Raw genomic sequence first — 12,276 nt, 5'->3', positions numbered from 1 at the left:
GCCCAACCTAGAAAGTTGCCAAGTTGTGGCAAGAAACTAGGGTTTGTGCGAAAATGAGGAATTTGGGGGATCTCAGTGATGGGAAGAATTTGATAAGGTACATTAAGGATAGGGAAAGGTGTATGGACATCAGGAAACAAGTTTTGCTGATGATTTGACTGTCCAAAAGAAATTGCCTTCAAAACCCTAGGAGAGGGAAATGACCTTACCTAGGCGCAACTGAAGCATGAACAAGGTGTAAAATGACCCAATGGAAGCTGATATGACGATGACAACCCTATGAATGATGATGGACTCAGCTGAATAGTGACATAGACTGACATTTGGGCAACTTTGAAAAGAGTAAAAGCAAACCCTAGACCTAATGCCTAGTGACCAAATTTTGCTTGAAGACTCACTGAAATGACAAAATTTGACCTTGACACTCTGAGATCACTTTGTAAGAGCATATTTGATCACTGGATGAAGGCTGGAAAGACTGACACTAACAGAGCTGAAGCCCACAGAGCTGGTCAGAGGTCAGTTCTTGCCAAATTATTAGCTGAAGAAAATTGCAGGTCTTTAGATATTGATGTCTTGTGCACAATTGCAGAAAATGGTCAGGCAGAAGAAAAGGAAACAGCTGAACCACAGAGAAAGCAGTCAGTGGCCGAAAATCTAGATTCTTGTAATTGGTATGCCAGAATAATTAATTTCTTGTTGAAGCTAGAAATCCCTTCAGGATTTACTCAAAGTCAAGCTAGAACTTTAAAGCTTAGAGCAGAAAAATATTGCATTAATGAAAGTCTGCTCTACTGGAGGGATCCATATAGAGTGATTTTGAGGTGTCTGGACAAAGAACAGTCAGTAGAAGTTATGCAACAATTTCATTGCAGCATGTGTGGAGGACACCATTATTGGAAAACTATAGCCCACAAAATCCTCAGAGCTGGGTACTATTGGCCCACCTTATTTTCTAATGTATTTTCATTTGTTAAAAATTGTGACAGGTGCCAAAGATTTGAAGGAAAACAATAGTTGAAATCCCTGCCCCTAAAACCAATTCATGCAAAAGGACCTTTTCAGCAGTGGGGTTTGGATTTTATTAGAGAAATCAATCCACATTCGAGTGGCCAACACAGATGGATATTAGTAGCCACTGATTATTTCACTAAGTGGATTGAAGCAGTCCCTACAAGGAAGGCTGATCATAATGTGGTTATGAAGTTTTTGACAGAAAATATCTTCACCAAATTTGGTTGTCCACATAAATTGATTACAGATAATGCAGCAGCCTTAAGAGAAAAAGAATTGATGGAAATGTGTAATTCAATGGTTGTTAAACTGGTTCATTCCACATCATACTATCCTCAAGGAAATGGTCTGGCAGAATCCTCTAATAAAAGCCTGATAAGGATAATTAAGAAGCTATTAGAGGACAACAAAAAGAACTGGGATTCAAAGCTCAAGTATGCACTTTGGGCTGACAGAGTGACCATTAAGAGATCCATAGGGAATTCTCCATTTAAGCTGGTATATGGCACAGAAGAAGTATTTCTGATTCAACTTACCCTCCCTGTGGCAAAATTCCTTCAAGAAGAGAAGAATGAGGAAGAAGAAATAGCAAACAGGATCACTGATTTAGCAGAAATACATCAGATTAGAGAATAGCTCGTTGAAAAGGTTGCAACACATCAGAAAAAGATTAAGGAAGCCTTTGACAAGAAGGCAAAAACAAATAATTTTCAGGTTGGAGACTTGGTGTTGAAGTGGGATGCATTGAAAGAAAAGAAAGGCAACCATGGGAAATTTGATGCTTTCTGGACAGGGCCTTTCATCATTTCACAGATCCAAGGGAACAATACCTTCATGCTGAAAAGTATGGGGGAAGAAACAATTTTTGATGGCCCAGTTAATGGGCATTTTCTGAAAATTTATGTGATTTAAGGTTTTTGGCCTTAAAGGTTGTAAATATTTTGTTTTATTAGTTTTAGTATAGGATCACTCAGACTCCATTCCCAATGGAACACTAGGAATTTTGCTAATTTGTTTTTCATCAAGAAGGCATTGATCTGCAGGTTCTTAAGACCTCACAGGGAGGATCTCATCCCCAGAAGGAGCCAATGTTAGCTCTGCTACATACTTCCATTGTTTGAGGATCAAGTACAGGCTTGATCGGGGTGTTTTTTTTTTTTTTTTGCAAAAAAGGTGCTCATAAGCTATTGGTTACCTTCTTATTCTACATTTTCCATATACCCTTATAGCCCCTGCTACCTTTGTTTTACCTCTCTAACCATATTTCCTTAAAACTTCTGGGGAGCCGAGTTTAAACCATTATATGACCACTAGCACGTGACCGTGTGCTTTTCGCCCACCATCCCCATCACATGTGCAATCAAATCCCCCACCTTAATCATAGCCGTCGGTTTTCCATGTGAAGATCCGATGGTCCACGTTGCTTTTTCCGCTTACTAAACCTCGTTGACCTTTCCCACCGGCGATCGCATTCTTCATAATCTGACGCTATCTGCTCCTCTTGATGCTGTGACTTAACCACTTGTTAACGTGCGATAAAGCTGTTTTCCACCGGTCCCATCTGCGATGTGTCGCCCTCCTATTGTGATCACGCCCCTCTGTACGCTTACCACCTTCCTCCGATAAGCGGTGTGGGGATACCGCTTACCACCCCCTTTGCCCGTCCCCGTCTGTTATATCTCGCGCTAATCTCCCGCTCGATGACCATCGGATCTGCCCGATCTCGATCCGACGGCCCGCGTTTGTTCATTCATTTTCCCCCCGATACCTCCTGTAAGCTGATGTCCGCCATCCATCTACCAAATCTGATGGTTCAAGATCATTTTGCATCCATTCTGCTCTGTGCTCTGTGCCAAGAGATCCTTGCCGTCCATCTCTATGATCCAACGACCAATTTCCTTTCTACATCCTTTCCGACTATTCACGTCCATAACCATTCTGCACTCCCGAAGGAAGAAGGTGGTCAACTGCCTGTACCCAGCGCAATTATTCATCAACAACTGCATTCAAGAGCAGAGTTGCCGAGAAGAAAAGGACGATCCTCAAGCAGTTAAACGCCTTCAGCAGTTATGGAAATTTATTCATACAACACTTCACCTGCCTAAGAGGGACAGCAAAGTACTAGAAAATGTCAAATGTATTCATTAAAGCAGCAGATTGTAGCAGAGATTCATATCAGATAGTTAATATGGTTGGTGGTCCATTATGACCCCTCCATGCATAGGATAGCAGGTATTTTTTTAATCAACCTCTATATATATAAAAAACTCAGAATGTAATAGGGTTGATGGTTGTTATATTGATGTAAGGTTCAACTTCTGTAGACTGTAACTACTGTGATACCTGCAGCGTCTGGTCTTCATTTTCAGCTAATACAAGCTTCTTTTGTTGTTAATTGCTCACTTTCCACTTCTTCTCTGTTCTAGGTTGTACCTATTATGTATTTTTCATGTGCTCTTGATATTTAGCATTTGAGGGGCTGCCATCCCACCTCTGTGTTAGAATCTAGTATGTATCATTGAATGTGTTATGCAGGTTTCTGTTATTTTAGTGCCAGAGAGCTATCATCCTGTCTGTGCATTGAGAAATAGATTTACAGACCTTTCTTACTGGTTGCGGTCGACCATCACATGGTCTTGTGCATCTGCTGGTGTGGTTAGTATTCTCCATCTTCACCTACTTCTTAAACTGTGAGTGATTGGTGGTCTAAATCCTTGTAGTCTGGGGGTGTTCACCCATGTTTGGGGTTAAGCATAGTAGAAGTGGTTATCTGGCTTGAATATGCATCATTCCTTCCATTCATCCATTTCCAACATTTTGTTGAGTTTGTAATGTTCCCGAGCATCTCTGAGATACAACCTAGGAGATTTTCTTGGGGTGATAACAGTGGCCAACTCTGCGCCAAGATTCGAAGGCACACTATCGAGCTTGCAACATATGTCAAAGGATTGGAAAACCATCGCGAAGAGACGAGATGCCACTCAATCCACAAATGACACTGCAACCATTTGAAAAATGGGCAATCAACTTTGTGGGGTAGATCAAACCTCAAGGAAAGACGGGTGTGCGCTACATCATTACCGTGACAGAATACCTGACTCGATGGGCCGAAGCACAGCTAGTTAAGGACTGCACGGCCACTACAGCTGCGAAATTTTTGTTCGATAACAAGTTGACATGGTTTGGTTGCCCGAAAATCTTAATGAGTGACCGCGGAACACACTTCCTGAATGAAACCATCAGCACACTTGCTGAGGAGTTCCAGGTGTATCATCAACAAAGTACTCCATACCACCTGCAAGCCAATGGGACGGTAGAAGCATTCAATAAGATATTGGAGAACGCGCTGACCAAGTTATGTAACGTGCAACGAACAGATTGGGACTTGTGCATACCTGCTATTTTATGGGCATATAGAACCACATGCAAAAAACTGACGGGTCAGACACCCTTCTGGTTAGTCTATGGCACAGAAGCAGTCATGCCAATGGAATACATTGTACCTAGCTTGCGAATAGCAGCACTTACAGATATGTCGAACCGCGACACCTTGGAAGAATGGCTCACGAAAATGGATGAACTTGAGTAAGAACGGTTTTTGGCAGGATTCCACCAGCAAGTACAGAAACAACGCAAAAAAGCCTGGCACGATCGCCATATCAAGTTGCGCACATTCAAGGTAAACGATTTAGTGTTATTGTATGACAACAAGTTTGAAAAATTTCTAGGAAAATTTCAAATGCATTGGTTGGGGCCCTACGTAGTAAAAGAGGTCACAGACGGCAGTGTGGTCTAGCTAGTCAAACTTAATGGAGAACCCCTCCCAGGAAAGGTAAATGGCAGTCGCCTGAAGCCCTACACAGGTGGGCCGACTGTCTGACTAACCGACCAGAGCACAGTCTTCACGACCCGAGCAGTCAGACAGAGGTGCAGGACTATAAACACAGGTACTAGAAGCCAGCATCAGAGTAGTGAACCAAGTCAGACGCCGATAATACAGAAGCAAGAAGGGAGCAGACCTAGCAGATGACAGTACTGTGCACTGCGGATATTCACGCGCTTAGGAACAGATCACAAATATTTTGCGCGAAGATCATCATACCAGCCAAGTGACTCGGGATGAGTCATGATGATTGTGTTGGGGGCCTGTTGGGCAGCGGAGCCCCCCATAGTAAGTTTTTTGGGCTTGAAGCTCGAAGTTTTGGTCAATGTAATGTAAAGACCCTGCAAAATGCGGGCGCAGAGTGCGAGAGTCTAGGGTTGTCTGCCCTAAAGTAATGTAAATTAATGTAAAGTGTGTCGGCCTACCCATGGTCCACGAACCATGGGATTGTATAAATAGAGTGAGGCTCTAAGTATAAGAGTCAGTCTTGATAGATTTGATGATAGATGCGAAGGAATGATTAGAGAATAGAAGTAGATTTGAAGGTATTGGGTCATAGTAGAGGGTAGAGGCTCTGCAGCTGAGTGCGTAGAGGCCTAGTAGAGTCCACAGTTGAGTTCACGAACCCCTGCAGCTGTGTGCGCAGGAAGGAGTCGAGTTTGTATTGAATCAAGTTTTGAAGACAGTAATAATAAAGATCAGTTGATTGTTATATTGTGCTTCTAATTCACAGATCTGCAACTGAATGTATGTGTTGATGATACTTGTTTCTTTATCTGCACGCACTTATATGTATTTTTATGATTTTGGAACTCCTTAATAACGAATCACCGAACCATAATTAAAAAAGAATCCGGTACTTAACGTTGATCACGCTGCAACTGAAGCTGCGCGAAGAACACTAAAAGCTTATGATACACGTAATCTGGTAACCACGAAGGCTGGAACAGACCCTAATCCTCTACATCCAGACATCCCAAGGGTGCGAAACCTAGTTCCAGCACCCTCCCATACTACCTTGGGTGAGACCTCAGTCCGCACTCCGCAGACTGCTGCCGAAAGGGCCGATAGTACCGGGATTTGCTTGGCTAAACTCACTGCTAAACCTGGGTTAGGCCCCCAGTAGCCAACATAAGAGTTCCTTATCTCATAGTATTTGGTGCTAAAGACAACATTATGTCCTTGATCACAGATTTGGCTAACACCCAGGAGGTTGTGTTTGAGCTCGTTTACTAGCAAAGCATTTTAAGCTTTTCCTTTTCCATTAATAAGAGTAACAATTACTTTTCCAACAATTTTGGCAGATCCACTTCCAAAGGATACATTTCCTTCCTTTTTGTTCAATGAGACAAACTTCCTTTTGTCCCCTGTCATGTGTTTGGAGCACCCACTATCCACAAACTAATGATTTTCATTATTTTGAGCACATAGATCTAGGCCACATTTATCCGTATTGGGATTCTCACTTCTTGCTTTTCCTCTTTTGAGTGGGCAATTTTGTTCATTGTGTCCATTATTATTACATAATGAGAAAATCAGATCAAATTTGGCCAAGGGATCAAAATAATTGTAGGTCTTGATTTCCTTTCCCTTTGGGGCCATATAGTTTGTTTATTTGATCCTTTAGTTTTGGTGTTTCATTCTTACGAGCCATGCAATGTCTAGCTTGATGACCAAATTTTTTACAATAGAAACAAGGCCCAAAAAAGATAGTTTTGTACCTATTGTAACAGCCATGATTTGAATCAACATTATTCCTTGGAATTACTCCCGCTTCATTCTTTGGATTTGAGATAGGCCTTTGATGAAATACTGTTTTGTATCTATTGTAACATCCATGGTTCGAATCAACATTCTTCATTGGAGTTTCTCTCTCTTCATTCTTTGGATCTAGGATGAGCATTTGATGAAATAATCTTTCTTATTTTGGGTTGCTGGAAAGTACATCGACATAGCTTTTCGCATTCTTCTTAGTACTTGATGATTCTCCTTTAAAACCTATTCCAGATTTATCATGTTGAGGTTTTTAATATTTAAGATAGTGTCAAGTATTTGAGAGCTTTTCCAACCCTTTTTAACTTTCTCCAATTCCTTCCTTGGAGATACTATTTCAGCTTCATGTTCTTTGCAAGATTCTTCTTTTTCTTTTAGCTTATTTTTCAAGAGAAGTTCCCTTATTTTTGTTTCCTCGTTTTCTACCTTGAGAGAAATGATTTTATTCCATAATTTCTCATTTTATTCAATGGCACTTATTAATAATTCATCTACATTTCCTTCTAGCCCTGAGTCATCATCATTTGTGAATGCCATGAATAATACTTCTTGGCTTCCAGCATGGTCATTTTCTTCATCTGATTCTTCATTACCTTCTTTACGGTGAGGGAACTGGTTAGTTGATTTCTTTTTGATGACTACAAATTCATCTTCATCAGACTCATCTTGTTTAGAGAGGAAATTCTTCTTATTGAACCCTTTCTTTTTGTATCCCATCCTTTTAGAATTTTCTTCATCATCACTATCATTCTTATGAGGACATTTTGCAGCATAATGACCAATTTTTTCACAATTGAAACAAATAAGAGGGTATTTACCTTTTAGCTTAGATCCTTTATCTAGCCTTTGTACAAATTGTGCCAATTCGGATTCAACATCGGAGTCATCACTACTGACATTCCTTTCTTTCCCCTTTTTTGATTTTGAGGCCTTGAATGCTGCATCTTTGGAACATGGGCAACCTTTTATCATGTCATAGGCAGTGAGGATTCCATGGTGTCCATCCATCTTGAGAGTATCTAGATCCTTCATTTCTTCTATGGCACTTATTTTGGAGTCAAATCTGTTTGGGAGAGATCTTAAGACCTTTTGAACAATGGTGCTTTCTTCAATTTTTTCTTCCAATCCTTTAAGAGAGTTGACCACTTCAGCTACTGGGAGAAAGTATGATGCAATATCTTCTTCATCATCCATTTTCAAACTTTCAAATTTCCTTCTATGAGTTTGAAGCTTTGCGTTCTTGAATTTGGAGTCCCCGTCATATAAGCTAATTAGCTTATCCCATACTTTTTTTGCAGAGTTACAATTCATGACTTTTGTAAATTCAGAATCAGTGATTCCACTAGTGATGGAGTTTAAGGCTTTTACATTTGCAACGTAGACTTTCCTCTCGTCTTGATATTTTGGAAGAGTGGAAGAAGCTATGTACTCATTTAAGAACGAATGCCAAAATTCAAGTCCAAGGGACATTAAGTAATAGGACATTCTCTTTTTCTAGAAACCAAAATTTGCGCCATCGAATAGAGGAGGTCTTCCTGACACTTCTTGATTTCTCGTCATGACTAAGAATCCTTCTTCAAGCTGTTAGGCTGATATGAATAAGCCCTCTCTGATACCAATTGTTGGAAATACTAAGAGGGGGGTGAATCAATATTTATTTTCAATTATTATTTTTACAGTTAAAAACATTTATATTTGGAACACAAAAATAGATAACAGAAATAGATGCTTTTATTAATGTGATCTTTGCAATAAATCAAGTACAATGTGTATATACATATAGATATATATCTATATATATATATATCTATATCTATATATATATATATATATCTATATCTATATATATATATATATATATATGGTTTCAATCAGTTGCCAAGCACCAACTTGGACTCTTTGTGAGGCTCCAACCTCCAGAGCACCAACTATGTCTTGTCAAGGCACCAACCTCAAGGGTTCCAACCCTCTGCTGTAAACTGTCTAGATTTGTTTGGTTGTAATTCTCTGCTCCCAATCCTATTGGACCTATGACTGTCCTCTTGTTCCTTCCACTTCTACCAGAACTTCAGCTTCCTTTGTTTCTTACAGTTCGCCATCCACCCTAAACTTTCATTGTTCTCTATTTTATATTCCTAATACCCCTAGCCTTTGGCTTCCTTTCTCCGCTAGATCTTCGGCTTCCTTAACACTCACTCTTCGGCTTCCTCTGTCTCTTCAAATCCATCAATACACATAAGACACGTTAGTGTGGAAGAGAGGCTGAATTAAAATAATGTTGCATATTAGAGAAAATATCAGAGAGGCCCCCCTTTTCTAATATTCATACAATATACAATAATAATCCCGCAATCGCAATCGCAACTTAGCCGATGCCCCATTAACATAGTTAGAAATGTATAATGGGTGGTCCCACCACTCAATCTTAATCAGAGCTTTAATATGACAAGGCCTTAAGCCTTTAAACCAGGGTAACATTACTTATCGGAATACACAGGAATACACGGAAAAACCGACTGAACGCTTAAGGCCAGATCTTAAAAATAATACACCTGCATCTATTAAAATTTTGGGTCTGTTCATATATATCATAATCGGTAGCCCGACGGTGTCAATTCTTTTGAACATTGCGATTAAACGGATGCGATATTTCAATAGTTCGTATTATAATGTTGCAGCGGGTCCACAAACATATCGCAGTCGGCGGTTCGGGAGTGACAGCCCTTTATAACTTGCACTATGATAGTTCCGATAGGCGGATGCGATATAACAATAAGGTAGTTTACAATGGTGCAGCGGGTCCACATATATATCACATCTATATATTATATACTCTTCTGCTCTTTGCTATAACCTGTTCGGGTCCGTGTGTTATCGCAATCGACATTTTAATGTGGCAAGGCTTTAAAGAGGCTTGTGATATTGCGATATTATATTACATCATATTGTAATGGTCCCGTGGGTCCATATATATATATATATATATAGATAGATATCGCAATCACATATTTTATCATGACACAGCTTTAAAAACTGCGATACATAACTCCCGATATGGCGGACGTGATATATTATTAGGGCATGATATAATAGGACTATCGGGTCCGCAACTGTATATCGCAATCGGGGGTTTCAATGTGGCACTTAATAGAACCCGTCGATGTGATTTCTCTGATATATCTATATATATATATATATATCTATATATATATATATATATCTATATATATATATATATCTATATATATATATATATATATATATATATATATCTATATATATATATATATATATATATATATATATATATATATATATATATATATATATATATATATATATATATATATATACTGCTCCTCTCTTATCTGCTCTGATCTGCATTATCTTGGCTTGTCACTCCTATGGCCTTCGATACACTGCTCCAATAGCTCTTCTCTGATATTCCTCTGATATCTATTAACTGCTCTTCCGCTGACTTCTCGGGTATATATTACATGTGATACTCCCGATGTGGCTCCTCCGCTAACACTGTTTATGCTCCTCTTCTTATGCACCTCCGAAATGTGTTTCTCTTTGTTTCTCGTGGATTCCAATGACCTCTTCTTATGTACCTTCACTGATGTGATCCTCTTTCCAGTGGCTTTGCTCATGTTCTTCACAAGTCTACTCTGCTTCTCCTTGGCTTCATATTGACATTAATGGCAATCTAGATCAACATGAGGATGTGGCTAAAGGAGGAGTTGTTATTGAAGAGAAATTAATTACTCGTGCCCAATACTTAGACTTGATTTACACCCAGTCTGGCACACTCTATGATAAGATTCCAAATGCACCTAGACCAGCTTTTACTGTTCCACCACCTCCATCCAGTAAGGACTCTAATGCTAGTGATGGTGTGATAGGTTCTTCAAGCATTCAAGTAGCAAGTAGACCATCTAGTCAAACACTTTCTATTTCAAATCAAACCTCTAATACACATGATAATATACTTGCTTCTGAAATAAATTCCGTGTCACCTGACAAAGGTAAAAATGAAAAGCAACCTGGAAGCAAGAAAAAGGGGAAAACCAAAAAGAAACAAAATTCTCCCCCTCAAGAGAAATCATTTGATTCCTCTTCTCCGGCTAGGAAACCTCGTTACCCATGTTTAATTTGTAATGAGGAGCACTTTATGCGAGACTATCCTCACTACTCTGAAGTCTCAAAAATTCTTAAGACTTCTAGTACATCCGTTGTGTTAACAGAGCCTTTTCCAAACCTAGAGACTCATTTGGTTGCTATAGATCATTCTTCCACTTTACAAGTGCTTATGCTATCCACCAGTAAGCCTAAGACTGATGTTTTGGTGACTACATGAAGTAAATATTACAGTAATCCACTGTCGTCATCGAATAACCAGGCTATAGATCAACCCAATACTTCAACTTCGACTTCGTCTGAATCCATTCCACCACCTATTGCACCAGAGTTAACAATAAAACCGCTTAAGGGAGTTGTTCATAAATCTACATTCAACCCTCGAGCTCGAGCAGCACAAAATTATAACATAGTAGAATATTTGGCTCGGTCACCTTCTGCTATGTCAACGCTTGAGGTGCTTCAAAATTGTTCCTCCCAAAAGCATGCTTTATTGTCAGCAATTGGTGGAATTGATCCAACAGATTCCAATTTCATAGTTTTTAACCATGTGCGTTATACGCCACAATTACCAACACAATTAGCATTCTTGATCCAAGTAAATGCTTTGAATCACCTCGTTCACCAAACCATTGTTGATGAAGGTGCTGTTGGCATTATGATTCAAGTGTTGTCCTTGATGGCAACTCACTCAGAGGTTGGTACAGATGCTCAGAAGTTGATACAGGAGATGGCAACTTAATCAGAAGACAGATCCTAGTACAGCTTGCCAAGGAAGTTCATACACGCAGGTTTGTTAAGACCAAGTCGCGTGTACACGCAGGTTGGCTTCAGAAAAAGCGCGTGTATGTGGAAAAGTACCTTTGGTCCATGGCGGTTAGTCCTTGGAAGTTGTGCCTATGGTTTCGGACCATTATGTCTCGACGGACGTGTTGATCCCTAGTTTCGAGGTTGATGGTATTGTGTTTCTATGGTTTTGGCTCTTGGTATTGAACAAGGCCTAAGGCTATATAAGGAGAAGATCACTAGGCAAAGGAGCATGGATTGTGGGTGTCTGACGCAGTGAGAAGATCTGGTATTGCTGGTTATCTGTTCGGGACGCTTGGCAAGGGTCGGATCTGACAGCAAAGGCAGAAGTAATCATTTCTAGATCTGCACGCGGGTTGCCTTTGGAGAAAGCGCGTATACACGCGGTTTTGGTACAGTGAAGTAGCGTATGCATGATAAGTGTTAATATTTCAGGTTGCTGCTGATTCTGGTGGTTGTTGCAGAGTTCTAGATTCTGGTTTGGGTTCTGTGTTCTTGATGACAGGGTTTCAGTGATTCGGTATTGGGTTGTTTAATGAATTATGATGCAAGTATAAGTTGATGACTGTATTGCGGTAATGTTTGCTTTGTACTCTTGGATCCAGTATGAAAATGTATGAAACGTGGTCCCTGAAGGTTGTAGGGTCAGCACCTACGTA

The sequence above is a fragment of the Pinus tabuliformis genome, chromosome 6 (genome assembly GCF_031772625.1).
Source record: "Pinus tabuliformis cultivar Carrire ecotype Pingquan chromosome 6, CPIR1, whole genome shotgun sequence".
NCBI classification, from domain to species: Eukaryota; Viridiplantae; Streptophyta; class Pinopsida; order Pinales; family Pinaceae; genus Pinus; species Pinus tabuliformis.
This window is presented reverse-complemented; position numbering follows the sequence as displayed.